General features: G+C 42.7%; 1 pseudogene across 1 annotated transcript in view; it reads left to right on the top strand.

Annotated features, from left to right (window-relative positions):
• The first annotated feature begins 580 nt into the window (after nt 1-580).
• The window catches only part of LOC311271873 (phospholipid phosphatase-related protein type 5-like), a 52,972-nt pseudogene continuing 26,505 nt past the window's right edge, over nt 581-27,047 (top strand). The window contains exons 1-3 of the transcript XR_014624944.1: nt 581-1,163; nt 6,415-6,525; nt 23,788-23,976. The product of XR_014624944.1 is annotated as a phospholipid phosphatase-related protein type 5-like (transcript). The remainder of the gene's footprint in view (nt 1,164-6,414; nt 6,526-23,787; nt 23,977-27,047) is intronic.

The raw sequence follows: 27,047 nt of genomic DNA, 5'->3' as shown, positions 1-27,047 counted from the left end.
GCGTGCACCTGGGAGCCTCTGACCCACATAGGGCCATGTGCAGGATGCGTCCCACTTTACCACTTGGCGATGCATCATTAACCCGCTGTCTACCATCCAAAGCCGCTGAGCTGGATTGTTGTCACCTGTGCTCACATTGTCATTATTGTCATTCATGTCTAGTACAGGGACGTGTGAGTGGAAAAACACAAAAACACTGACAGTACACCCTCAGATTACTCTTGGCTTTTTATCTCCGGCTTTGACTGACATAATTGCTCTCTCCCTCTCTCTCTTTCTCTCCCTCTCTCTCTCTCTCTCACCTCACACACACACACACACACACACACACACACAAAGCAAGAGAAACACACACCTGTGCACTCACTCTTGCTGAGCCCATCGTGTCTGCCAGTAACAAAGTGGTTTCCTGGGGTGCTAAAGTGTACAGTGTCTACAGTTTTAGCCACTGTGTTGCCTCAGCCTCTGACACACATAGTCTCTCTCTCCCCCTATCTCTCTCTGCATCTCTCTCTCTCCTCTGTCTCTCACACTCTCTCTCTCTCACACTCACACACACGCTGGCTCTTTCCTGCTCTCACTCTCCACTCCAGCTGTCTCGTTCTCTTATTCCCTCTTCCCACTCTCTGTTTTTTCCTCCTCCTCCTCTTTGCCTCTCCTTCTCTTTTTCTCTGCATACAGATGCACACACACATACTCTCATGTCTCTCTCCTTCCCTCTGTCTTCCTCTCCTCGTATCCACCAGTAACTGCGCTGAGGAGCCTCCCTCACCAGCCTGTGGATCCCTTCACTTGACTAATTAGCCTTGAAGTGCTGTTGAAGATCATCATATTTAGCTTAGCGACCCAGCGGCAGAGTGCAGACAGATATAGACTGGGCTGGCTGGAGGCTGGGTGCCTGGCACTGTTGCGAGCTCTCTATCGCTCTCTATTCACACTCAGTGCCGAGGGCTTCTCAGTGGCAGAGCGGAGGAAGTGAGGGGCGGTTTTGCTTTGAAAGAGACGAGAAAGGGGGGAAAAAGGAAAAAAAAAAAGGAGCCAAGCCGAGACCACAACTCGACCACAGAATGGGAGACCGGTGCAGGAGCAAATCCTCCTAGAGACGGAGAGTCGCAGGAGGCAGCGATCACTGTGCAGCAGCTTCCAACATACAGAGATTTAAGGTAAGAGTTTTTCAAATCAGTTACCGCTCTGGTTTTCTTCTGCTTCTTCTCTGGGTTTTTTCCTGAACATGAGTGTGTGTGTCTGTATGTGTGACAGAGAGTGTTTGAGTGTGATTGTGCATCTCTGTGACCCACATTGTGAACCTGAGGTGCAGCACAGGATGGATTTTTTGCAGGATGATCTCTCTCTCCCTCTCTCCCTCTCTCTCTCTCTGTCTGTCTGCCACACACACACACACACACACACACACACACACACACACAGAGGCATCAGCTGTGCAGCACCACTTGTTGGACTGACATCCAAGTTAACATGGAATGAATATTTGGATGACGGTCACTTGTGAATGTGCTTGTGTGCCTGCGAGAAAGTGAGTGGGTCTTTTGTTGCCGTGGTACCAGTGTGAAGCTTAAGTCTGCACATCATAGTGAACGACATTGGACAGCAACATAAGAGACAATCAGTCATGCCAGCCTTACGCCTGATTGCTTCTCACCGCTTTGGAAAATGGGAACATAAAAGAAGACCCAAATACTGTATTTACAGCGGACAACCTCCGCCTGTGTGTGTGCGTGCGTGTGTGTGTATGCATGTGTGTGTGTTTACAATCCCCTTATCTTCTAACACAACTTGAACAACATGTTCTCTCTCTTTACTTAGCATCAATGAACGCCGTTTCACCAATCAAAGCACTTTGTGTAGCTGACTCTGGACTACAGTAGAGGCTTGTACTTATATTTAAATAGTGTGATAATAGTAGGATAGTGAATCCCATGAGGCAGACAGGCGATAGTGGAGGAAGAGGAGTGAAAACGAGTATGTGAACCACAGCATGAATAATTAACACTCTTAACCACAGTGAGCAGAGTCTGTGCAGCTGTGTGTGTGTGTGTGCGTGTATGTGTGTGTGTGCACATGTCACTCAGCTTAATATTGCACGATGCAAAGACAAAATTATGTGTGTAGTAGACACACTATGACACACTGACTATGTGTGTACATTTTTTACATTTTGGGACATTTCAACCATTTAAGCCCATAAACAAGTCTCATTTGAAGCTATAAATAGAGGACCCCATGATGAATCTATGACGTGGAACAGACAATGCCAAGAGGGACTTCTTTGCCAGATAATTGAAGTTCAAGTTTGTGGAGCACCTGAGGTGATTTTGCAGAAATAGGGATTCCTAATCCCCCCAAATCCTCCATTTTTAAATTGAAGGGACCATTATTCAGAGGCTCCGGTGCATTCCTGGTGTGTAGGTTGCTTTACAAATCATATGCTTTGAAAGGATATCTACATTGAGCACAATTCTTTGAAGCTCAGCGTGTCGTTGCCTCAGAATTCTGTTTCAAGACAACAACTTCCTGTTCGGTCAAACTGTTATGGATCAGAGATCATCTAGTAATTCAGGTTTAATTATCACACCTTCAATGCTTTAGTAATTAATGTTTTTCAATAGGGGTGTCACAATTCTCCAAATGCGCAATAAGATTTGACTTTTGATTTAAGGTCATGATTCAATGTGATTTTCGATGTAAAACATTTCAGCACTGACATCTCTGCTATTGTTAGACTTAGACTTTTACGCCCTTACAACTGTCATTCACATTTTCAAATTCCTCTTCGAGATCATAGGGATATTCTACAACAACAGCTTGACTTCCTGTGCAATTTGCAGGCTAGAGTGAGATAAGTTTAAATAATATTCACCAGAAATAAAAATTCAACAAAAAATACAGTTTGTTACAAACCTGTTGAGAGTAAACCATCTTCTCAAGTAAATGAATCGAGGATCTTTGGCAGTGTGATCAGATTACTTCAGTTTTTCCTCTAAGAGTGAACCCTCATCTCATCATCAGTCTGGGAATTGCCTCAAATATTTTGAAAATTCAAACTTTTGTGGCAGATTTTGCACAGACCACATGTACAGTATGTGTGCAAAAACAACATCGGCATAAACAAATTAGCAAACTGTGATACAGCTATGTTTATATATTTTATCTAAGTCAAAAGTCCCACGGCATATTCACCTTAAAGTGGTAGCTTGCAAGCTGTGTAACATACAGTATAACGTATAAAGGCCCTTTCTAGAGCCAGTGTTTGGTTTGTCCGTTCTGGAAGAAACATGGCGAATCAATATGGTGGACTCAATGAAAGAGGACCTGCTCCCTCTGTAGATACAAAAGGCTCAAGTAACAAAAACACAATGACTCCTAGTTCCAGGTGATTATACACTAATGAAAACACGATTATGAATATTATATTCCATTTCGGCCAACAGATCCTCTTAAATCCTGCACACTGGACCTATCAAATTTTCTTATATCACTAATAGGTGTTCAGGAGCTCTATGAAGACATGGACGCATTCCAACATCATGAAGTGGCTCCCTCCCCTCTCACCAAAAACAACCATTGATCGGGGAAAGGGCTGACACGGCAGCAGAGATTCGCCCTGAGCCATAAAGACAGCGAGATAATTGTTGTCAAGGAGATGAGCGAGCAGGCTCGATATCTGAGAGGAGAACCAATTGGTGTTTGACTCAATGAAATTATATTGAAGACTTGCTGAGGGCATTTGCTTTATGATTGATAAAATCATGATTTCAAAGTCTGCAGTTCTTAGAGAAAAAATGCATTTGCCGTTTGATTCAAATGCCTTTGAATGCCTTTTGAGGCATCACTAAATTTAAAAGAGGAGAAGCTGACATTATTTATCACCAGTGCAGTCATTTGCATGTCAGACAGCCCTGAGCCTCCCATAAGCTGGCCTCCCTCCTCTAACTTTCCTTGCCATCTCTTCCCCTGTTCCCTCTTGTTCTCACTTTGGGGACTGAAGCTGTTTTTGTTCAACTTCTACCTGTTATCCCCCCTATCGCTATTATTTCCCATTGCTGAGTCTGCTGGCTTCCCCCCCATCCTCTTTACTTCTGAAGAGTCTCCGAATGTCTGCATCATGACTTTGTCTCTCTCTTATCTCTTTCTGTCAGGCTTTTGTTTTTGATCATCGCTCCTCTGTTTCCAGTCTACTTCTCCTCCTTTCAACCTCATTTTCTCCCCCCCGACACTTTTGATTGCCTATCCGTACTGGTTTGTGGGTATGTGTGTGTGTGTGTGTGTGTACCTGTGTGTGTGTGTGTGTGTGTGTGTGTGTGTGCATTTTTGATGTTTCATGCAAAATCTGTCTTTTTGGGTATCTCTGCTTATGGGTGAGTGAGGTTGTGTGTGTTGTGTATGTGTATGAGTGTAGTGTGCACATAAAAATAGGTGTTTTTACTCTGATGACAGATGGTAAAAGGTTTTCTTTATGTGCTCGGACGGATTATCTGTAAAATTGACAACATGAAGCACTTAACGGCTACCAGCAGTGTATCTATGGATGGATGGCACATTATGAGCTCCAGGTGTAGGATTGAAGATGCAGGACACATGGTGCTTCCATTGTTTACATTGAAGGTTTGACACCACATCTGTGAACGTTAGATGAGATTAAAGGGTAACTCCACCACAGGTCTTGGGGAGTACCGTGTGTTAAAGCCTTCTGTGGCTTCAGAGGAAGCTGCATGTTATCTGTTAAATGCCTCCAGTGATGTCACACAGTGGTTAAGTTGCACTGTGGGTAATGTGGGTAGAGCAGTCAACTGGCCACTTTTGGACTAATTGTGGACAGGTTAAAAACATTACCAGCATGGATACAGTAAAACGATATCGCCTTTTTCCCCCCATGCATTCTTTTTCCTTATCAAAACCTGGTGCCTACATTACCCACAATGCAACTTAGCCACTCAGTGACATCACTGGAGGCAATCTTTCAGATTACATGCAGCTTCCTCTGGTGCCACAAAAGACTATATTCTACTTTTATATACAGTAGTACACCTCAATACCCTTAAATTGGTGGACTTACCCTTTAAAGTAAGGATTACATTGCAGATTAATTTCAGTGGTAGAAGAAGGATTTATTTTACCACAGTGTACAAATGCTCTTTAACAGGTAAAAGCCCTGGGGAAGTACTGATGTGTAGGATTTAGGGAGGAATAAAGGAGTAAAAAGTATTATGTGCTCCTCTGAAATGTAGTGGAGTAGAAGTATGAAGTGGCATAACATGGAAATACTCTAAATACCTCTAAACTGTACTAAAGTCCAGTACCTGAGTAAAGTAAACGATACATTTCAGCACTGCTTGCTTGTAAAGTTAATTATTTGAGATGGGAATTTTAGCCTTGCGTTAAATTGAATGCGCCTCTCACCTTGAACGTTGGCAGTGAAAGTAATCACATCCAGTCGACTCATCTAATATGAATGTGAATAAATGCATTCCTGCGTAGACTTGTGTTGCCCTGCATAACCTGAGAGATGGGAGCAGCAACAGATGTGGTTTAAAACCTCTTGGTGTTTTTTATAGCTTGTGGTAAATTTAGGGATAAATACTCAACTTTTAGTTGACAAAGAAATTGTTCAATAAGTTATTTGCCTCTTTGCTGTGCCTCATCAGAATATGAAACCCTCACCCTCAGATTTACTCTAAGCCAGGCACTGAATATAAATAGATGACTATTTACACTCTCATACCGCCTGGAACTCAGACGAGTTGTTTAGTGACTTACAAAGTTGAACTCTCTAAAGGTGCCAGTCAGGTCTGTTTCCTTACCAACAAGGCAAGTCAATGATTGTCCACAGGCATGAGCTTGAAGAAGACTCAAAATCACCCAGGCTGCTCTCACAGTGTCAGCAAATCCTGCATCTATTACTTGATGATATGAACATTGACAAAACACTTCGAGTAGGGATGCATGGTATTGGATTGTTGTCGTCTCTCCTGTAGGTGAATTAATATATTACTTTGCTGACTCTTACATACAATACTTTTTAAAATGTACACATTTACTTGACAAAAAAGAAAACTATTTGGTAAACAATTTACTTTTTAGCATCGACCAAAACGTACATTTAGGGCCAATGGCAATACATAATTTGAAAGCCTTTATCTTCCGATATTGATGACCTGCCAATATTATTTAGGTTAAATTAATCCCAGGTTAAAAATGATCAAAAAGGCTCCACAACTTTATCAACTTTGCATGTTTATCTGTGCTTGTGTGATAATAGCTTTTTACAATGCCAAGTTCAACATTTGCAATGCATGCAGTACCGTTTCCTCCCACTGCACAGTCCGTCCAGCATATCCTTTTGACACAAACTGAGCAAAGTAACCTAAAGCTTTGTAATGACCTTTGACCCTGCAGATGATTGGCGGTCAGCTGTCAGCGCCGAGGAGGGTGGTGCAGAGCTTTCCTGACGACAAAGCCCTGCAGAAGACCAGCACCTACATCGTGCCATGCTTCCTCTTTGTGGAGGTGAGTGTTTTGCTCAAAAGGGAACAATGTACAGCAGCAGTGATGGCTTGTTGTGCTCATCAGACGTGACTGACATCTGAAAAGTTGACCCAGATCTGATCTGAATGTTGAACTCTACAACCAAAGACTGTATTTGTCATATTTATCCTAACATGACCTCAATCTTCATGTGCTGATGTTGTACCAGTTGTGTGCATGGTTGTATATGAAAGCGGGTAGAGATGAAGAGTTAGCTTTAAACTCTGCAGGCGTTGGAGATTTTAGAATCCGCTGGGAGCTCGGAGTCGCTGATGAACGCGTCATGAAAGCACATTTTACAGTCTTCTGCCTGTGAATGTCTTCTTCCTCTTCTCCTCTTTTTCTTTTTTTCCATCATTTCACACGTTTCTCACGGCAGATTAGCAACAATAAGCATCACTTGGGAAATTGTGTGAATTAGCCGGCTCTGTTTTCAATCCACTGACTCCCAAAAGAAGTGATTGATTTGATTAAATTGTCACAAACGGGTAATTACCCTCAGCCCATGAATCAGTCAGCGATAACATTCAGTGGGAGGTATCTTCTCACAACAAAGGCCCTCTCCAGTGACCTTTTGGCTCATAAGTTCCTCAATTCCTTTCCTCCGCTCCTCTCCTCTTCCCACAACTCTTCTTCTCTGCATGTAATCCCTAAATGACCTGGAGGAGACGCTCATGGCCTCAGTCGCATTTCCTAATTAATTGGCCTAATTACGAGCGGAAACCCAATTAGCCCATGCCACCGCTAACGTGCTCCAAGTCTGCAGGTCCTCCGAGCAACGAACACCGAAGGAGCTGAATTAGCTGTTTGGGTTTTTTTTTAAAGCATTAAAACTGTATCGTTGCTTTTGGATTCACCCTGAAAATATGATGTTGCATTCTTCTTTTGCGATCGGTGAAAATTGTTGAGTCAAATGGGGCCACGGAGAGTTGACTGAATAAGTCATAAGTTCAGGTTTTGCAATAATAGATAAAGCCTCCAGGCAAACAGGAGTACAGATAGATATGGATGTCTTTTGTCCCAACAGCCAACGTAAGTAAACAAAGATCTTGTTGCATTTTTGTTTTTAAGTTTCCTGTGTACATTTTTTTGGGGGCAAAACTGCATCTTTTTTTATGCGTACCTGCAGCTGCACCTCCTCTTTTTTCGCTCCGAGTCTCCTGAAGGATTCTTGTCAACCGTCTTCCTTTGTACTCATTCACTAATTCACAACGTCCTCTTGAGATCACACTGTAGCTTTTCTCATCTGCTCTTTGTGCCTCATCCAACACACGGATCCATCCATCTCTTTCCACATTACAATGCTCTCCAACACACCACTGTTACCGCTGCATCTCTTTATAGCACAAGTAGCCCACAATCCCTGCAGGTTTACGCACCATCTTAATCTTGCTTTTATTTTATTTTCATTGTGCTCTGGTATTGGCTCAATCTCAGCGTCCTCTTGAGGACTTGTTATAATGATTTTCCAGCTTTCTAATTTTTTCATAGTGCGTCTATAATATCTCTAGGCTTCTATCTGTCAGTGGTGCTCCTCCCATCCTCCGGTATTCTCTTTGACGGTCTCTTGAGCACTGCCCAGTCACTCTTTTCATACAGATCCTCCACATCATTCCTCCAGCACTTATTCCCTTGAGTAATTACATCTTTAGCACCACGGATCTTTCCATTATTCCCCTTTACTTGCAAACCTTCATCCCCTCCCCCCACTCACCAGCCTGTCCACTATTGCAGAGACCTCCATTCTCCTTGCTTCTTCTCAACGCTTCTCTCCAGCTTCACATTTCCTCTGGGGTCTCCATCGTTTCTTCTCTGTTCTTTTCATTTCCCCTACTCTTTCCCTCTCAGGGGGGAGTAGACTTTGTCCTCATGCTCACCTCACATCACAGACTGGAAGGTGAAATACCTCTGGGGAGAAGGTGTTATGTGAATCTAATACTGTCTCTGCTTTTTGTGTTTCGTGCCATTTTGTCACCTCAATCGCTCCCTTCTCCAGGGGTGCACCTCTTGTTTTTTTATCTTGTTCAAACACGGCCAGAGGTGGGCTGATGTGAATCAGATCTGACTTTAATGACTGCATATGCACCTGAGTGAATCTGTGTACATTGCAGTAGTTTAATAAAAGGCATTTCTAAATTAAATTCCCCCCCTCTGCTGTGTTCATACTGAAGCAGCGTGCTGTAGCATAGCTCCCCCCGGAGGGCACTCGCTCCTTTGTTGTTACATTAGCATCTCATTACCCATTTCTTTTCAATTCGAACGCCTGGTCTCATTCCTCTTCGTCTCTTATGATCTTGTTGCTGATCCCCTCTGTCTTTCCCTCTTTTTCTCAGAATCCAAACTCTCTGTCTCGTTCTCTCTCCATTTCCTTTTCCTGTATCACTTTATCTGTACGACGTTGGCCTTTTGTCCTCTGTCTCTGCCAGTGCCACTCTCAGCACATCGCTCCTCTCATCTGCCATCTCTAACTTTGATAACGATACATTTCTGTTCCCATTTTCCACCGTTTCTTTCTTATTCTGGATTAAAATATGAGAACAGGCCTCATCAAGGGAGATTTCAAACAATTTGAACTGCATGGGATCGAAACAACATCTCTCTCTGTTTCTCTGTCTGTGTATGTGTCGCTCTTCTCTCTTGTTTTCGCTCCATGCTGCTGCTGTCACTGCCGCCTTGCTGTGAAGCCACACAAGAGACTGGTCAGGGGTCTAACAGAGGCTCTGCTTCAAAGGACCCTCTTTAAAGAGTCATTTTGATACAACTGATTCCTGACTTGCTTTACACACTGGTGGCTCGTGTGTTGGTGTGATCTGAGCCAGGCAGACCTACAATGAAAATCTGCACTGAAGCTGAGCTACAAAGTGACCACGAGTGAACTCTTTGATTGGATCTCAACTTGCAGCCAGGAGCAGCAGCTATATCGGCTGTAACAATAGTCAGATGTGATAATCTTTACTGTTAACTGTAAGTGGATGCAAGACTGTAGCTGCTAATCCGTGGCACCCAGCCTTTGCAGCGTGCATCCTGGCTTCCCAGATTTGCCGTTCAGCCTCGACTGCCAGCTCGGAGCAGCGCGGCTTCCTCCTCCCCGCTCCTTCCTCATGCCTCGTTGGCTACATCCTCCTGTGGCACAGCGAGTTCTGTAAAGTAAACAGACTGCTGAGCATCGGACCACATAATGTTTCAGGTCTACGGCCTGTGCTGTCTCTCATGATACTATGAGGTGTTGCTTCATGTCTGCTTGCATCTCTCATCTCCTAGCTTCCCTGCAGATGCCCTCATTTGTGCCTGCTCAGTAATTTCTGCACAGTCAGTAATTTACTTCTTTTATTTTGCTCCATATAAAAATGTGATGCATAGGTTTCTGTCTTAGTTCACGTACTGCTAATTTGCAGGAATCAACATATAGGAGATGTTGTTGGACGTATCTGGCAAGTCCCAAATTGTTGTTTGCCAGTGTGGCTGCGAAACATTCACTCGAAAAATCAATTTGTGCAATATAAAATCTGTTTGGAGCAACCAAAGAAGGATTAAACATTTTTTTGGTTATGTTTAGGAATTTGGTTAAAGGGGAAATCTACCAATTTTACACATCAAAGTCTGTTTATCGGTCTTTGAGGGTTCTAATGAATATTAAAAGTTGCAAAGAGCTTTCTGTGGCTCCAAGGGGAGTAGCACGAGATCTGATACATTTCTGCAATTGATGTCACTTCAGCCAGAATTGAGTTTGAAGACTGCAAGTTTGAAAATGACTAATATCTGGGGCTGTGGAGTTAAAGTTTGGGTAAGAAACGAGTTAGCTTACCAGACATCTGTAGCCTGCTCCTCATCTGTGGTTGAGGCTACGTTAGCTGATGTAGGTGCCAGGTTTGAACAAGGATTGACTTTTCTTTTATGAAATAATGTGCCCAGACCCAAAGGGCTTACGAGACACCATTATAAAAAAACAAACAACAACAAATAAACAGACCAGGAACCAGAGAAGCGACATTTACACTCCAAATAGCAATAAATAAATAAACCATCCTGACAATTTTTCCAAGTTTTACAAGCAAAGGTAAGGAAGGAAGAAGAATGTGGGGAGTAAAATGGACGATGTCTCTGCTTCTGCTGCATCAATGTTGATCCTGTTTTAAAAGGCGTCCCATGGTGGATCCCACCATAGAAGTGAAATGCTGAACTGGAAGCACTCTATAAATGTCAGGGAATAAACTGCAGTCTCGGTTAAATATTGAAAATGTCTAATGTAACTTGAAGCACTACACAAATGTTTACTTCGATCAGGAGAGACTTCAGTCTGAGTGAATAAATAGTATTTTTATGTCCATGTATGCAATAAAGATGAGAAATATGAGTGAGATGAAGCCCTGAGTGGTGGAGGGCCCAATCCCAATGTCTCTCCTAAGACGTTAAGTGTTTAAGTCAGGACAGCACTTTGTGACATTTCCCAATCTTGTGGGTTTTGGAGTTTTTATTTAATGTTTTAAAATGTATAATAATAAAGACAAAGTACACATATACACAAATAGAAACATATTCAGTCAGAGGTTTCCGGGATAAAAGTTCCAAAATGTTTCAAGAGCTTATTACTTTTCCGTTGTTTAATAAACTGAGTGATGTAAGTAGAAAATCTGTTCAAGGAGAAGAGTTGAGATCTTAGGTAGAGTATATTAACAGTCTGTTTGTGAATAAAAAACATTGCAAGTATAATGAAAAGAAATCTATGAACTATAAAAACCTTCGAGCAAAGTCTGCAGAAATGCACGCTTACGGAAAGTGGCCACAAAGGGCTCAAAATGTCTGCGAGAGAGCCCTCATGCACTTAAGGATCTGACAGTGGGATATCCCTAAACCCTTGAGGACTTAGAAGACAAACTGTTTCTTTTACAAAAGGGAGGAAGGAGGAACATAATGTATGCTGAAAGTACAAGAAGGTCCAAATAATTAAGAATTTGTCACTGACAGCATTTTACAAAGTTGATAAAGTTTCTCCTAACTCAGCAAATCACAAAATCTAGTGATTTTATAAGGGAGTGTGTGGAACATTTAGTCCCGCTTCATCTCCTTGCTGATGCTGACTGTGTTTGCTGTGGCTGCTTTGTCCTGTAATATGTTGGTGTTCACGTGTGCCGTCTGCTGTTGGGCAAAACATTCAAATGGTTATGAATTGTTGTTAATAACTGTTAGATATAAGTTATCCTGGCCATTCAAATTACAACAAAAAAACATGAATGTTGTGCACCGTTTAAAGTGACGTCATTATGTAGACTGACCCTTCAACTGTGACTGACTTCCCACGTCCCTGATGTAACCAGATCTATTTTACCCCCTAATTGCTTTTGTTTTGTCTTCATTATCAAAATCCTGTCCTCCTATCCTCCTAAATAATACTCATAACATTAAAAAATCCATTATTAGTGATTAAAATAATTATTGTTGGTAATGTATTGCAATGTGAGAGCTCAGCACTGGCTCCCACATCGCCTGATCCCTGATGTGTGTGGTACACAAACATCCTCTGGGTTGTCCTCCATTTGTTAAAGCCTTTAACGATGGTCTCTTGGAGACAGGGTTGCTCCTGGTTACTGCTGTTGCTGATCATAGAATGGATTTTGAAGTGCATCAACTCGAGGAAACACCTTGCTTATTGACAGCATATGTGTTTCTGTGTCTGAACACGGACAGCCTCTGGCATCGCTTTTTCAGCTAAGGTGTGAAGGCAGCACAGCGTAGGTTGCTCCAATAATGAATAACATCCTCAATCCATCAAGCCTTCAGCTCCCTACAACAAAGCGTCTTCATCTCTGCATGTGCTTACTTCATCCACATCTCCTGCTGGGTACGACACAGCCTCAGTACATCTTCTTCCTCCCAGCAACACATTTGTTGTGCGTGTATTTACTCTTTTCTAAAGATATTTTGTTCCACACAGCCAAACCAAACCCCGCTCACAATTTCTCCATATCTAAGCACCAAATATGCTTACTCAACCACAAGTGCTCTGATTCGCAGTCACTTTTATTGGCAATTTATATATGACATTAACATCTGTAATTGCCACCTAAGAGAGAGAGCAACACATGATAATTCAGTTTTCATCACGGCTCTGAACACAGCATCTTATATGAGAATATCTCATTCATTAATTCTCTGGTTTTCGTTCTCATTTTATAAGAAATGCTCACAGAAATTCTTTTTATGTGTCCCTTCCCTCTTCGGCTGACACACACACACACACACACACACACACACACACACACACACACACACACACACACACACCGCCACAGAGACTCATTCTCCCATTATTCTCTCCCTAGTTTCCCCCTCATTATCTCCCAGACTCCATGAATAGCACCTGCCCGCCTGTCTGCTGCTCTGGGATTTCTCAGCACTCTGGGTGCATGTTTGAAACACTTGTTAGCTGGCTGCTTCCCACCTGTTATCACTTTAGGGAGGAAGGGAGGCATGAGAGAGGCTGCATATCACCATATAGGCTCACATCGTCTGCAAACGTTGAGTAGAGGAGTCACCTATCTAGGCTGCAGCGCCGTGGCCAGATTATCTTATCATAAAGAGAAATATAAGATCCTCGCTGGAGTGAGCCTCTAAAATAAAATTGCTTATGCAAGATATAATCTTGTCCCTCGCTCTTGCTACTGTCTGAGCTTCATGCAATTATAGGATTCAGAACTGCAGACTGATCCTCGCTGCTGCCGCTGCCCGTGCTGCATGTTGCTCTGAATGAGGTCATCTAAATAAATTGTAACAGAGGAGTCTAATCCCAAAATCAAGATATTCACAATTCATGAATTTGGCATATTTTCTGCCTCAAGGACAGATTGCACCAAAGTCAGACTAGTTAGTGAAATGATTTTCTTGCCTGTGCTGCGAAAATAAATGTATTTCTTGAAAAAATTTGGAAAGCATGACAAAGAATAGTTTATTTTAACAATTAATCCATGTTAATACTTGTTTATATATGGAAATGAGGAATGAGACCTCTAATTGCACTGTAGGGCTTTGTTCAGGAAACATGTCTGTATGCGTGAGCCTGCATCTGCTTTTATTCTCTCCTTTGTAAGATGCGGGGGCATGTTTGCTCGAGGACAGGGGATTTTCTCGAATTATGTGATTATTGTGCTCTGAAGAGAGTGAGAAGTGAAAGAAGGGAGGAAGAACGGGAAAGGGGAAGCACATACTGTCGATGCAGACGGACAACAGATGTATAGAGAGTTTTGTCAGCGAGGATGATTATTGAGAGAAAATGCAGCGGGGGGGTGGGGGGTGGGGATGAAAATGATGTTTTCTGACAGATAAGGGAAGTGAAAAAAACAAAAAAACACACGAGTTTAAGATAAACAAGGCATGGTGATAAAATACACCCAGTAATCAGACAAACAACAGAGGTGGAGAAAGACAGAGGAAAGAAAGGGGGAGGAAGTGCACGTGGCTGCCCGAAAGATGAATGCCTACTTTGATCCTCTTCCTCTCCCTTGTTCCCTCTTTGTGTTTTACCTTTCTCTCTACTTCACCCTCTCTCATATATCCTCATTTACTCACTCTCACCTCCTCTCCCCAGTTGTTTTCTGCTGCCTTCCTCAGTTTTATTTCCCAGCGGTACGCTCGGCTTTGCCCCACCGCAGTGTGCGCTATACTAATGTCTCATTAGCTGCTTTATCCGTCTGTTTATCTTCTTCCACTTTCCCTCCGCTGCCTCTCCCAGTCGTCTCTTTAAGGCTCTAGCCCTCCGGCCTGTCCACTGTTTTCAATCAGTGGACCCATCTATCTTGTCTCTCTCAATGTGCTGTAATACAATCCAGCGACACCAGGCGGCAGTCAAGCCCATTCATTTGCTTGTTATCCCTGTTGATTCTATGAGCTGTCCTCGTTTTTTGTTTTTTGGCTTTCTGCTCCGTCATTTACATGTTATTAATGCAAATGAGTATGTGTGAGAGGAGGATGGTGTGTGTATCATCTGCTACGTGTCCTTCTGTGTGTGTGTGTGTGTGTTTGTGTGTGTGTTTGTGGTCCAAAATCAGACCTTCTTTTTTTTTTCAAATCATGATAAAGATGGAAATCGGAGAGATGAAGCCTGTGAAAAAAATGTAATCACGTGACTGAGCGATTATGTGAGCTCATCAGGAAACCAAATCACAAGGAGAGGGAGGAGAGGTGTTGTAGCCTTGTCTCATGACAATTTAGGGAGCTTATTGTGCTGCACGCTGTGAGGATTGTTAGTCTGTGGTGTGGAACCAACCTGACACTAATGGAAAAAATTGTTGCGCTTGATGATGCCGGGTTTTTTGGTCATAAGCGCTTAATTTAGTGAGATGGTGTGGAGATATGTTTGTAATTTGTCAATTAATTTGAGGCCAATTAATGAGCAAACTTTAATAAAAGAGATATTATTATCATTATTAAATATGGCAGGGAGTAGGGCTTCAACTAACGATTATTTTCATCCTTTATTATTCCTTTGATTATTTTCTTGGTTGAGCTGTTAGTTGCTTGGCGTATAAAATGTCAGAAAATTATGATTGTTTCCTGTTTTGTCCACAACCCAAAGACATTCAGTTTCTCTGTCTGAAACATTTTGTTTTAGCTCCTGTCTCTTTGAGACCCTCCCTCCTGAATACCCAGTCTGCTCTGATTGGTCAGCTCACACGCCTGAGCCCGCACCGCTCACTGTGTCTCCAGTCACCTGGTCCGTGTTTTCAGCTTCCGGTTAGCCTCACTTCTACTGTGAATAAAGGCATAAATCATGCAAATATGTGACATCGGGATGTAGTGTGATGTCACAATGTCACAGAATTAAAGGCGGGACTACTGACGAGGCATTTCAGGAGCAGTGTTTTGGGTGGGGGAGGGAGCACCCTTTGGCGGGGACTTCGGACTTTTTAACTTTCAAGACCTTTTATATGCACAAGGACCTCCGTAACACACCGAAGGAAAGGGACAAAATGCCTCGTCAGACATCGCACTACGTCACCACGTCTATATTCAAGGTAGAATTGATGCTACAGTGTAACTGGAAGCTGAATATCAGAGTGCCAACGGGAGACACGGTGAGCAGTGCTGGTTCAGGCATGTGTGAGATGACCAACCAGAGCAGACTGGGTATTCGGGAAGGGGTTCTTAAAGAGACAGGAGCTGAGACAGAACGCTTTGCAATGTGAGCGTTGAAGTATGCAAACATATTCTTGTAGTACCCTAAAATAAAATGATGAAACTGGAAATGAGCATAATATGTCTCCTTGAACAGAAAATAGACTGTAGACTAAATTATTGGATAAACTCACTTTTATCCTCTGATTGAAAAACAAAAGCAGAGATGTTCAATGCGGCATCTCAATGACGTCCAACATTAGTTCAGTTTGATATCCGATTGTCCCCTTTACTGGGAACTGCACAACACTTTGTTTCCTATGATCAAAACAGACACTGATTTTGTCAATATGAATGATGCACAAAGACTTTGTCGGATGTGAAACATTTAAATTAGACTCAGAGGAAGCCTCGAGATGAAAAAGAGAGACTTGAGAGAAAAAGCCCTCAATCAGGATAAACATCATCCTTGATTAGCATTTCTTCTCCTTCTCCTGCTATTCGGTGACCAATTTATGCGACAAGTTTCACATAAATATGTTTTTTGAAAGACCGTGTCGTGTTTTAGCTGAGGTTTTTCTCATTTGGTCGTGCATAAGAAGATGCATGTTATATTTGTGTGATGTTTCATACGCCTTGTCTTGTAATCTCATATGGGACTCCTCGAATGTCAGGTTGGAAATATAACCTGTAAATAACCAAGAAATCCATCAAAATGAAGGTGTTGCTTTTTCAAACGTGTCTAAATTTTGCAGTGGCGTGACTCTCACTTAAGTGTCAAACTGGACGAGTCCCGTCATGCTCAGTAGGACTCCTTCGTACTATAGTTTGCACTCATTCAGACACATATCAAACATTTCGAGAGCGTGACGAAGCAGCGTGTCTCCACTTGATCCTGAGCAGTGTGACATTCGTTTTCTCCCAGCAGTGTGCTGTCATCTCAACACCAGCCTCCATCCACACATTCTCACCTTTCGTAAACATGTTTGACTTTATCAGTTGACTTTTCTGCCATCTGGCCGCTCCGCACAGGCCGAGGGAAGACACGCACCACTTATGTTCAAGCTCACAGTTTGATCCCAGGAGACATTAGCGATGCCCACATCTATTTTCACCACCTTTTCCCCTAGCCATACCACGTTATTATTGTCACATTTTATTTTCCTCCCTTTCTGGTTCAAGGGCTTTTATGGGAAGAGATTTCCCTCTGTTTCTGTCATATCAGTGCCATATTAGTCTCTTTGATTTCCTTGCTTTTACTCCCTTTGAAGTGCAGAGGTACGAGCATTAAGCCTTAATTACACGGCCTGATAAGTCTTTTAAGTTTACTGGGTCAGCCAGAAAGGGGTCATCAGCTTAAATCTGCCTCATTTTATAAACTCATCCTGTGGCTAAATTTACGCTGACAGATTTGAGTAGCTAAATCAAATTGGGTTTCATTGCATAACAGCATAATCCCTCATTTGTCATCATGACACCAGCCTAGATTTTTAATTTATGAGTTGGCAAAACCAAATCTTTATGAATCATGGAGAATTAACATTTCTACGTTTGCTGTAATATAAGCAGAATCCGGTGTCAAAGTGCGGATAGCTACTGAGAACATCAAACCCGTACATAATGTGTGTATTTGATTATCTGGCCAACATTTTCTACTCCTAGTCAAAGAAGAAAAAAAAAAAGACGCTCTTAAATTGGTCTTATTTTCACACATCTTTACAAGGCTCTTTGTGTCTGAGTGGGAGTTTGTGATCTACAAGCCTTTAAACCCTCATTGTATGTTGTGCCTTCAAACTGCACGGCTGCTTTATTTTCCTCATCAATGAAAGGTTCATACAGTATCTTGACAGTGACTTTTTTTTTTTTTCAAACACATGCGTAGACAGAGGCCACTGTCTTTCAAAAGGAAAAGATAAGAGTATGTGCTTGGCTGAAATCTCGTGAGATATGAAACAGCGTGAGATAGAGCTGAGGGGCCAGAGTCTGGTGTGATGTTAAAACAACAAAATGTAACTTCCTGGAGAAAGATAGTCGACTGTTGAGTCTCATCCTCAGGTTGTTGTTCTTGTTTTTGACGACATGGGAATGAGACTGAACACTCAACTGTTTTTCTAAAGGAAGTTACATTTTGTTGCTTTAACAAATGATGACCTTCTCAGCAGTTTCACAGGAAATGATAAACCAGTTTTATTGCTTACTCCACTGACGTATTCAAATTGATCCTTTTAATTCATGTTTGACGTCTTGTATTCATAATCTGGGTCGTTAGCTTGCTTTAGATCAGGAATATCAACTTGCTTTGCTTGGGGGCCACGTTTGCAAATGACAGAAGGCCAGGTGCATGTTCATAAATAAACGTTAAGAATATTTATCATAGTCCCATAACTCATCTTTCTTTAAAATGCTCTTTTTTCAAATGAACTGACTTGCAATCTAAATGAGCGAGCATTGACACGAGGCCTGCATGTGAGATGAATCTGATATTTTACATAATTGAGTTGTGGCCAGTGCATTTTTTGTCGAAAATGCTTAGTTTACATTTGAAAGAGTTTATACAACATTAAACACAACTTGCACCTCCGGTGAAACATACACTGCTTCTACCAGGAGCAGAATGAATAGCATATTTAAAGCTGCTGGAAGCATTGTAGGCGTTTTAGCTGGCCTCCTGTCCGTTTTGCAGTTAGTAATCCCCTCCCTCCTCTCTACGCCACAAGAATGCGCAGCGGTAATCACCAGACATAGGAGCAAACAGGAGGATCCTCGAGTAGACAGGGCCGCCTGATTAATGTTGGAATACAGCGCTAGTTAACACTTATTATAATAAAAATATCACTTACAGCAGCTTTAAGCTTCACATTATGGGATCAGAACTTCTGCTTCTCTTCAGCTAACAGTTGTCTTCCCCTGAAAAGCTCACTGTCTGATCTGCCTTGACTCTGTTACTAATAGCCTAATTTATCCCATCATACAGAACTGGAATATCTGTCAGCCACTATTGATCCTTTTATAATTGGTATATACAAACAAAATCCCACTGTGTGAAATGTGTACAACAAAGCAGTCGTAGGTTTAAAATGTGGGGGGCATCACCCGTGGTGTGAGCAAACCAGCACATCTCCATGTTACACATGTACTGCACGTACTGTAAAAGGACAGGAATAAACTAGACACAGCAGAGAAACGGAGACCTACTATGATCACATGATAATCAGCCAGGTCAAGCCTGGGCCGATGTGTGCCGGGAGCAGCTGTCTGTAGTTTTAAATTGAGTGACAGAGCTTCTCATTAATATAGACTCGACTATGAAATCAGTATGTTGACAATGGTCAACTGATTTGGAAGAGACAAACGTTGTCATCCTGCAGAAAGGGGCATCAAATCGATCAACGCTTCCATGTGTCATTGTGTCAATTCTGTACTTTGTTGTTTGAGTTGGAAGACTGCTGGTTTTATTAATTTGGCGATTCTCTATACGATGTGGTGATTTGTTACCGTAGCTGCTTTGTCTCAAATTCTGACTGCAGGCCAGGCTTCCCATATGATCACTTAAGATTTGGAGCTGAGAGAGTAAAGGACCAGAGTGCCAGTGCAAGTGAAATTTTATCAGAGCCTTTGAACAAGCTGCTGTGTTACGTTTCTCCCACAGGTGAAACGAAGCTATGAGATATCTCTAAAGATTTGTTTTTCTTACAGATGTGAAAGGGGCAGTCTGAGGTCTGAGGTCTGAATTCTGGATGATAACAAGGAAAGAGATTGAAAGGGACTGAAAGCTTCCTATGGCTGGCTTTTCTCTGTAATCTTTTTTTAATCAAAAGGCGCAAGATCAGGAGTTTTGGGGACAATAAAGCTGAATTAATGTGTATGTGAAAAGAGAGTTTCTGTTTGCTTTCTTCCACTGACCCTGGGTGAACAGCCTGCACAGGGATGACTCGTGACAGAGGGATGTCGGCCTGTGTTGACCCCCTCTGCAGCTTTAGCTCCTCGGTAGCTTCACACCGTACGTGCATGTGATGCTTTGGAAATGAGTTTTTATGCAAATTAATTTTCCAAGGTGACTCGTGCAGGATGTGTCTCTGTGCTAATTAGAAGCCATCAACTCGGAGTTGCTTTGACCTTTATTAATATTCAGACAAACTATCTGTGGCTGCAGAGAGTACAGGAAGTTGGTTATTTTGTCGTGTGGGAGCGAACTGTCATGTAAGACTTCTGAGCCTGGATTCAGTAGGAAGGCTAATGAGACGTTAGACAACTACATTTACTAGAATTGAAGTCATACTGAAAAATTTGTAGTGTTCTTCTAAATGTGTAATTTTGTCCTGGAGTGAATATAAAGTGTCTTCTCATGTTTTATTCCACACACATGCTGGTTAGATCTCTCAGACTGACGCTACATTCAATAAGCATACCCAAATTTAATGCCTATGTGGTTCAAAAGTAGATGCAAAATGACATGCATAATCTCCCAGGGAGGTTTGCTGCAGTTGTCTTCAAATGTTTGTTTAAACTTTGATGGGTCCCTCGCTCTCTTCCTCCCACCTTTCTACACCTCCCTCCCTCGCTCCCTCCCTCAAGCCTTCTGTAGCTCGGCAAGGAGGAGAGGAGCGGGTGATGGAGAGAAATGTTCGACACAGCGTGCCTGTGTCAGAGTTCCTCCTCAGACATGGGAATGCACCCACATGCCTGCAGACATTTTTCAAACACCCTCTGCTCATTGAAACACATACTCACACGCCCACTCGCTCGAACACACAAAGCGCGTGGAGAGGGAAACAAACATGGAAAAACATGGAGCTGCTTGATAGTCTATATATAAACTACAGGCTGGAGGTGTTTGTGTAGTTTGTCAGCGAGTGCGGCTACGTGTGTGCATGTATGTGTGCGTTTCTGTGTCCCTCATGGTTTTGCTTTAACGGCCTCAGGGCATGTGTGTTGTCACTGAGTACATCGTCCCCCGGTGTGATGCACTCCTCGCTCAGGACCCTCAGTGTTAAGAAGTCTCCGGCAAACAGACTAAAGTAGATGAAGTTTGAACTTTGCCACAGAGAAGAACAGATCAGTTATTTGATTTTGAAATTCGTGAAGGGAATCCACAGGTTTTCAGCAACGGTAAAGGACACAGGACAAGGAAACACGCAGAGCTGCAGATGTGACAGTGGAGCAGAGGGTTTTGAATGAGGTCACCCTCTCTCCTGCCGTGCCCATTGTCTTCAATGTGTAATAAAGCTGAAGCGTGTTAGCGTAACAAGTCTCTCCCTCCCCTCCCTGTAGCATTAGTCCAAGTGGGTCTTCTGTCACTTTGCTGAAGAGGATAAACATGTTGGAGGAGGTTCTCTCAGTGGTTTGTCACTTGCTCTGCCATCTGCTGCCTTGAAACGTTTCCTGTTTAGTGCTGTCCATCCTTTTTTTTTTTACATTTTGTAATTTAAACAAATTTGTTTTGTTCTTGTAGTCACAATAAAAGATTAAGATTAAATTGAATAATTTGCTTCCTGTCCAGCATAAAATGAGAGGATCACCCGGCACAGTGACTTCCTGGAGTGTTGTCATCACTGTGTGGTTGCTAGGCAACCAGCGCAACATGTCTTTTTTCCCTTTTTTTTTCCCTTTACCGTTTGTGCAAAGATTAAACAAACAACATCTTTTTGTGTGTGATCTATAGATGTGCTCAGAGGTCTGTCTAGTTCACCTGTGGACAGAGAATGGCTAGCCGTATCCTTCGAGGGATGCAGTATATGAAGGCGTGGTCTTCATATACTGAGAAGGCTGCACTGAGCGTTGTTAAATGAGATGGTTCAGTCCACGGGGAATCTACATCACCAGCTCTCCCCGACCTTACCCTTGAGTCATGAAACGCCACTCCTGTTGTCTAGCAACCATGACAAAATTGGGGTCCTTTGCTTTGTCAACATTTGTATTGTTGGCTGTTTGAGTGATTTGAAACCCGCATTTACTTCACCTCACTTACATTTAGAAGCATATTCAGCTGCTGTTTCCATCATAGTTGTCCTTTGAAAAACATATCCAACCATCACCAGCACCATCTTGGGATAGTTGGATGCTGGAGGAAAAGAAAGGTTGCATTCCTCTGCCTCATTTGAAAGAGCATTTGAAATGGGACGGCCTCGTTGCTCCGCTGAAACACATTCGGTCTTTAAATGCAGCCGCCGAAGGGTGTGGTCTCTGAATTGAGACATGAGTAACTCACTAGTTTCTATCGTGCAAATGAAAACAGTTTTTAGGTCAAACTTTTCCAATCTGCCAGAGTCTTTACACAAATGACAAAAGGCTTCCCCAGTAGATTGACAATGAACTTGAAAGCAAGATGGACTTCTTTATATTTTGCATTTCGCCAACGTTGTGTGCCGATGACCACCACCTGTTGTTCTTTGACTTTGTCAAAACACTTCGCATCTTTGACGTAACATGTTTTTTTGCTCTCTGATCGAGTGTTGTGAACCTGAATCAGACCTACAACTAGAGCCCTCTTATTCCTTTATTTTCTCCAGATGAATCAGAGTCACAGTGGACACTTTGACCTGTCAAAGCATGAAAAGCAGAGGTGGAACTAATTACAGGAATGACATGTCCTTTCGGCAATTATTGCTATGCAATGCACTTATTAATAAAAACATTAGTTCCACCTGTGTTAGACAGGTCAAACTGTCCGCTGTGAAAAGGTCTAAACAGCCCACGTCCTTGTTTAAGATCTGGCTTTGACATATTAATTATCACCCAATCCTCCTCTTTTTGTTCGATTAATAATTACTATTATTAATATGCTAATTTACAGTGTTAATGTTTTAAATGCTACACATGTTGTACGCCCTCTAAGGTAAGAACAAATCATTACCAACACCCACCAAACTGCTGTTTCTTCCCTGCCTCGACGTCCCTCAAGCTATAAAGCAGCTCAGTCTGCCAGCAGAGGCTCCTCGTGTTTTGCTGCTGATAAATTTGTCCTTCACACACAAAAGAAGTCAATCGGGCGAACATTTAGGCTGCAGATTACGACGAGGCTAATCAGCAGCTCGCTATATTTAAACTCGCGCTCCTTTTTTTAACTCGTAGTGTTTGTTTCGGGCCTTTTCCCCGCAGGGCGAACAAATACTGCACAAACCTCCAGCCTACAGATTTAGAGACGCTCGCTCTGCGGTTGTAAATGTTCCTTCTTTCTTTTTTCCTTGAGAGAACTGAGGAAAGGAGTTAGCGTGCTGTTTACTGGAGTATAAATGAATAATTAGTACTCGTGCATCTGTCTCATCTGTGCTGTTGTGTTTTTTTTACATTTTCTATGTTTACAACCGCCTCTCTTGCTCTCTATCTCTCCCTCATGCATACAATCTGTTATGAATTGCTAATATATTTTGATTATCAAATTCCTCTTTAAATAGTTATGAAGGTCATATTTCATGCTTCGTGGCTTGTGCTTTGCATACAGCTGGTATTTTAGATGGCAGAAGAGCAGTGTGGTACAATAACAACATAAGTTATGCAGAGTCACACACACATATATAATTCTTGTCATCCTGCCCCCTCTCTCTCTCTCTCTCTCTCTCTCTTCTTTCCTCTCTTCTTGTCTTCTCCACCGCTCTGCTCTTTTTCACCCCATCTGTGTCTCACCCCCCCCCACACTCCCCTCTCCTCTCTCCCACCCTTGTTCAGTTCTCCTTTTCCTCCATACGGCGTTATTTTCTTTGATCGCTCTCCATTTGTTTCTTTACCCTCCCACTCTGCATACTGACACCGCTGAAGGGATCTCTCTCTCACTCTCTCGCTTTCTCACTCTCTATCTCTGTCATTGCTCTCTCTCCCCCCCTCTCTATCTGTCTTTTTCCTTATTTGTCTCCCTCTGTCTCTATCTCTACCTCCCTCCCATCCTCCCTCTCCCTCTCATCCTCATCCCTCACTATCTCTCCACGCACACTTGATTCATTTTACACATTACGGAAGCATCCATCATTTTGCTCAGAGAAGGAAAAAAATCTCTCCTTTTTTTTTTTTTTTTTTTTTACATTTTTCATCCGTGACAACATTTTCCACTCTTCTCTTCCCGGCTGTCTTTTCTTTCTCAACTCCTACTCTCTCTCCCGTGGATCCAATCCTAAAGCTGGAACCAATATGTTTTATTTCCAGCTGGTCATCATGGCAGGGACCGTTCTGTTGGCGTACTACTTTGAGTACACGGACACGTTCCCCGTGCACATCCAGGGCTTCTTCTGCTTCGACAAAGCCTACTCCAAGCCGTACCCAGGACCGGAGGACAACAGCAAGGCGCCGCCCGTCCTCGTCTACTCCCTCGTCACTGCCATCCCCACTGTCACGGTGAGTCTGTGTTCAACTTGTAAAAAAAACACCAAAAAAAACGTACTTCCACAGGTGGTCACACACACACATATCTCACCTACATGTGAGACACACACACACACACACACACACACACACACACACGGATAGTTCCTCCTCATCTGCACGTGGCGTTTGTGGATTGAAAGAGGAGAGAGGTGTGTGGGTGTGTGTCCTCGTGGTCTCACCGCTCTGTTTGTGTGGATGCGTTCTTTGTCATAACCATGGCAACGGGCACTATATTTGTCCTCCACAGAGCAGTCAGAGATAGCTCCAGCGAACAGAGTCTGTCCTTATTTCAAGACGGCACGCTACCGAAAGGGCATAAAACATCAGCTCTAAATGGCTTCCCTCCTCCGCGCACATGAGGACGCAGGGTTACGTTATTTCCACCAGATTCATCCAACACTTAGAAATGCATATTGAAGCACCTTTAATAATTTAGCATCTATAGAGAATTGCAATTTGTAGGTCATGAAATGCTTGGCAGCACCGAATCGAAAACAAATCGCTTTATTTTTTCGCCATTTTCTGTGGTAACTCACTCATCTCCACTGGCACTAGAGCAGTTTGAAGTGAATCTTGTAAGGCACAGTAACATTATTATCCATCTAGAATGTACTGGATTCCATCACAGCGGCCATACTGTCTATTTCAGAACAGTGGGGCATTATTAATGATGAAACACAGCTTCAGATCCTCATCAAAGCTCTGTCTCCATGGCTGTCTGTCTTGTCCCCCAGGGCCTGTCTCTTTGATGTCCTGCAGTTAAGTGGTGTTATGACATGGTTGCCTCTGAGCCACATATTAGGGCAGCACCCTCACACACACGCACACACACACGCACACACACACAAGTACAAGCATATTCACATAATCGCGTAGATCCAGGCAGTCCTGGGTCATTTGCTTCTCTATAGATGACACCAGACCAATCCCCTCTTCTGCCCCCCAAATCTTCAATGTATCATATTGATAGATATAGATGCGTTTATTGATAAAAACAGTAATAACATGGTTGTAGATGTTTTTTAAGACATTAATCTGAGACTTGTCCGACAATATAGGAGTTATTTTCTGTCTTTTGATGATTTTATCAGATGCAATGCACACACAGGCATGTATTCAATACATATGACGGATGAACAGGTGCACTTTCTATGTGTGTGTGTGTGCGTGTGTGTGCGTGTGTTGTTTGGAGCCTAACATGCTCTGGAATGGATGGGGGCTGCAGGCACCAGGCTATGCGATCTGTGCAGAGTGGGAGCGGAGTGGCGTGATTTTGCCTGGAGTGTGAAGCGGCTTTTTTGAAAGTCGGAGCATCTGTGTTCTCTCTCGCTCCAAGATACTGCTCCATCCCACGAGCCTCTGTTCAGATACAATAAAAGAAAAAAAAACAGAAAGGAGATATTATTCATCCCAGTTTTCTCTCAATTTTTGACTCACGCTTTTAGCCACGGATGGAAAATGGATGAGTTCTTCTGCTGACAGTACAGACGTTTTCTGTAACAACATATACTGACTTAGTGTGTGTGTGTTTACTGTGTGTGTGTGTGTGTGTGTGTGTGTGTGTGTGTGTGTGTGTGTGTGTGTGTGTGTGTGTGTGTGTGTGTGTGACAGCTCCAACTGATATTTAAACTTAGCAGAAACGCCACAAGTTTTCTCTTATTTTTCCTACATACCTGCTCTCTCTCCCTGCTGCTGTCTCTTTGTATAATGATGAGGAGGCATACAAGTCAGGATTTCTGCTGTTCCTTGTTCAAGTTGAAACATTTGCAGTACCGTACTCAAGAGACAGGATTAGTGCTTCCATACAGAGACAGACACGTTAGAAAGACAATCCAGATCAGATTGTTGCAGCAGAGACTGAGACATCATGACTCTTCTTCCTGGCTGTGGGTCAAGTTGATAAACATTCTGGATCCCACACTTCCCATGATGCAACCCAAAAGCTTAAACTGCATTTTAGGTCACTGATCAAATGGACCTTTTGGAAAACTCCTTCCAGGGTGAAGATATTCAGAAACTTTCAGTGTTTATATCTGGACAGGCAGAAGTGAAGATTTTTAAGAAACAATGATGCAGCATATGTAGGTGTCTGCAGACACCTAATTGGGCCGTACGTAGCATCACTGACAAATGTGAGCTCAGAGTATGTGTTATGATATTGGAGTTTGTACACTGACAGAATGGATGTCAGATTGTGTATATATAGAAAGATATGAACAGACATTGATAATCCATCGATGGAGAAGAAAGACAAAGTAGCTGCTGGCGACAGCACCATTCACACTGCCCTTTGAGTGCGGGAATCATACGCCGATTCTCCACATTGTCCTCTGTGTGAAAGTTTCAGATGCAGAGAGGGGGGACAGTTTCGCTGCGGCTCTGATGTGGGGGCGTGTCGATCTGATGGTGTTCAGTCTGACAGCTAAACAGATCCATCACTCATCAAATAAAAGAGAAATGAGTTGCAAAGTAGCGTTACAGGACCAAACAACAGTACTGTGGTAACTGGTAGCGTCTTTGGCAACTTATATGAGGAAAGAAAATCCGCGGTTACACATGGAGAAGTGTCTGTAATGTCTGTAGTGTCTTTAACTCACCATGTGTTTGTCTCCTTCCACTATTGTATTGTTGTAGTTACTGTCCTGAAAAAAATCACTGCGACAGTCAGCCCTCCTGACCGAGACCTCCCTCCCCACGAGTGAGAGAGTCAGACAGCGTCCTGTTTACTGATGGTGATTATGTAATTATGTAATTTAGAGCAAAAAACGTAACTTTGTCACTTTCCAGGATGCATGGTGGGCCAGGATCTCAATCACACATTATAACAGCATCCATATGATTATAAACAGTCAGCAGGTACATGTTTAGATTAACAGGTGGACTCCGGGGGAAACACCTTGAAAAAAACACAAAGATGTCAAACATGATGTGTACCGTCACGCCTCTTTTGGATCTGCAGCGCTGGCGTGCTGTATGAATTGACACACTGGTGTGGATTTACACCGGAGCTGCTTGGTTCTGTGTGAACAAACAAATGCGGA

Source organism: Pagrus pagrus (assembly GCF_965226575.1).
Source record: "Pagrus pagrus genome assembly, chromosome: 2".
Classification (NCBI taxonomy): domain Eukaryota; kingdom Metazoa; phylum Chordata; class Actinopteri; order Spariformes; family Sparidae; genus Pagrus; species Pagrus pagrus.
The sequence above is the reverse complement of the archived record's forward strand: the minus strand, read 5'-3'. Positions and strand labels throughout refer to the sequence as shown.